We start from the raw sequence: 3,012 nt of genomic DNA, 5'->3' as shown, positions 1-3,012 counted from the left end.
CGCGAGAAAGTAAATTAAAATTGAATTCTTTCTTTTCTTTTCTTTTCTTTTTTTTTTTTTTTGAAAAAATAGTTTTGTCCGATTTCGATGGAGTTCTATGAATTTCTCGTTCTCTCTTTTCTTTTAACTTTTTTTCCCCTTCTTCGTTGTCTTGTTATGAGAGTAGAAAGTTAGGAAATACAAATGGAAAATGATAGAGGCACACCTTAACCACACCTCCAACCACACCCCCCTCTCATTTGCTTCAGTGCACCGGGCTTTACATGGGATTTTAAAATTTTAAAATCTCATGTGGGACCCGGTGCACTATAGCAAATGAGAGGGGGTGTGATTGGAGGTGTGGTTGGGGCTGTGCCCCTGGTGTCACCCAATACAAATGGCTTTAGGGGGGTGTTATGTCAAAAAATTACTAGGAACTATGCACAAAAGTACGCATAAACTTAATTTTATCAAAGAAAAATATAACAAATTCAAAATGTTAGACCGACAAACAGTAAAGTTGATATGTCCGTTGCATCTATTCTTTTATACAAATGGGAGAAACAAAGAGTCACTGTTCATGCTACAGTAGCAGCTCGGGAATGGCACTGTAGCAGGCGAGTTACTGTAGCACCCCAGAAAATTCAAGCCGGGAGAGTTTAAAAACGGCGGGAACACTGTAGCAAAAAAAAAAACACTGTGCTGCGCACGGGCTGCACACTAGTGTTTAAGAATTCTTACTTCATCTATTCTCTATCTTCTTAACTATTAGTAATATTTTAGAATTTTTAACAGGCTAAATAACACTTTAAATGCCTTGTAGTTTCGCCCTACTTCACACTTACACACCCACGTTGTAAAACTTAGAAATTTACTACCCAGACTTGTTTTCCTTTCCTATCTACCCAAAAAAAAAAAAATTATGTTGGCATTGCTACTTTTCTGCAGATTTAAAGGCTTGTGTAGGTTTGAAATGTCATTGATACTTTTCTGCAGATTTAAAATGCTTTCGATTTTTTTATTTTATTTTTTGCAAAACCCCAATAGTTCATGATACCTTTGTGAAATTTGTTTTTCTAAGTCAGTCTGTTTATTTGAATAAATATTTTCTTTGTACTCCCATGTTTTTTTTTTTTTTGTAATTTTACTCATTCGTAATTTGATAGATATTGAATCATATTGTGCTCCGAGTTTATCAGATAATCATATATATCTAAAGTAATACTAACTACACTACGAGACTTGCATTGCTCTTACTACAACACACAAAATACAAGGCACGTAGAAACTCATGATTTCTCACTGTAATTTACAAGGAAGGATTCAATATTCTTGAATCATGTGACACAAGAGTGGCAAAAAAAATTACAATTATTTATTGTTCTATTATTGAAAGAATTATCTTTGACATATTAAATTTTGATTATGTCGGAGATTACAGGGTTGACGTAGGAAAGCTCACTAGTTTGCAAATTTGAAATAAATACCTCTGATCATCAATATTTTCAGGAATCCTACATCGCAGAGAGCAGCCTTTTCCATTGTTTAGAAAGATGGAATTCAACTACGAAGTGTCTTCTCTCGTTACCATTAGTGATTGTAATCCTTTAAAAGCTCGCTGCTCTCTTTAAGTAATATATAAAAATTAATTCTCTTCTCGGTTATAATCTCTCTGTTTTTTTCTATAAACATTCGGTTTCGTTTGAATTTCTTATAATTTTGTCATATATTTTCTATACTGAAATGAAAAGCATGCTAATTGTTAAAATATACCTCTAAACATTGTTGTAAAGAACCTCCTCTAATTGCTAGGGAGGGAATTAGCTGTAAAATGTGAAATCTTTCTCCTAACAATAAATAATCTCTCTTCAATTAATCATGTACTTATTTGTACTCAATCTTTGCATGATGAAGCTATACAACTCAACCATGTTAAGCAGTGGGAAAATATCGGGAGAAAAGGTCATTTTATCATCTCAAACAGCTGTTAATATGATCACACTAGACCAACATCACTCTAAGGTAAACAACAGTTAAGTCACATTCTCAGGCTCTTTATCGATTCGGTAAATTTATTTGGGTACAAGCTTGAGCAGATGATATACCAAAAGATATGCAGAACCCATAAAGCTAAGCAAAGGATTTTCCCAAGGAGCTTTAGATAATAGAATCATCTGTATATATTCCATACTACAAGAAATGCCTGAAACTACACACGATCACTCCTCATGCCGCAAAGCCTCAAGTTCAGACATTATCGGGAAAGTTCAGAAAGAATTGTAGAAGCAGCAGCGGACAAATCTGCTCATATTGACAGGATCAGCTTACATATAAGATATTGACATGTACTTTCTCGACAAAATTGATGTTTACTGCCTGTATTAAAGGGAAAAATCATTGGTTTTCTCTTGTCCCTTTTTTTTAAGTTCAACTTGGGAGCAGGAATACCATTATGTGGAATGATTTTTCAAAGAAGAAAACTCGACATTAACAATCATATAAGGAAGGCAACCATATTAGCAGACCTATGCTTAAGCTATGTTTCGCTGTAAACATGGCATTAGTTTTCAGCTGTTATTCAATTCAGATGAAAAAAAGAATATTTTAGGTTGGCAGTGCATGTAGTCTCTTACAATTTTAATATATGGTATCTGCAAAATTAAAACTACATTATCTGTAAAATTCTGAGCAGTGTTCAATTCAAATGATATTGGAACATTAGGTCGGACCAACAGAATTTTACAAGTAATACTAGCCTAAGTTTAACATATGCATGTAATAAAATTTTAGCGGAGTACATACAGTGCAAACCTGTACATGCTATGTATTTGGTGTCACCTCGTCACAGAATTAGTAAACATGAATACACGCATCTACTTGATTTTCTGACAACATTGTTGAAGATACACTGAGTAAGTTAATTCAAAGCATATTGTAAATACTCCACCAAGAGAGTCTATATCCAAAATTTTCACTGCCGACTACATGATATCATTCAGTTATGTTAAGGTCATCCCGAATTTGCAACTAAAT

At 33.8% G+C, this 3,012-nt stretch overlaps 1 protein-coding gene across 2 annotated transcripts in view; it reads right to left on the bottom strand.

Moving 5' to 3' along the window:
• The window catches only part of LOC109824507 (DNA-directed RNA polymerase III subunit RPC6), a 3,651-nt gene continuing 2,566 nt past the window's right edge, over positions 1,928–3,012 (bottom strand). Inside the window, exon 3 of one of the 2 annotated variants that reach the window (XM_020391124.1) lies at positions 1,928–2,355. The gene's annotated coding sequence lies outside the window, so the exon portion shown is untranslated. The remainder of the gene's footprint in view (positions 2,356–3,012) is intronic. The other variant, XM_020391123.1, reaches the window with a different exon arrangement.

The sequence above is a fragment of the Asparagus officinalis genome, chromosome 9 (assembly GCF_001876935.1).
Source record: "Asparagus officinalis chromosome 9, Aspof.V1, whole genome shotgun sequence".
In the NCBI taxonomy this organism is placed as follows: domain Eukaryota; kingdom Viridiplantae; phylum Streptophyta; class Magnoliopsida; order Asparagales; family Asparagaceae; genus Asparagus; species Asparagus officinalis.
The sequence above is the reverse complement of the archived record's forward strand: the minus strand, read 5'-3'. Positions and strand labels throughout refer to the sequence as shown.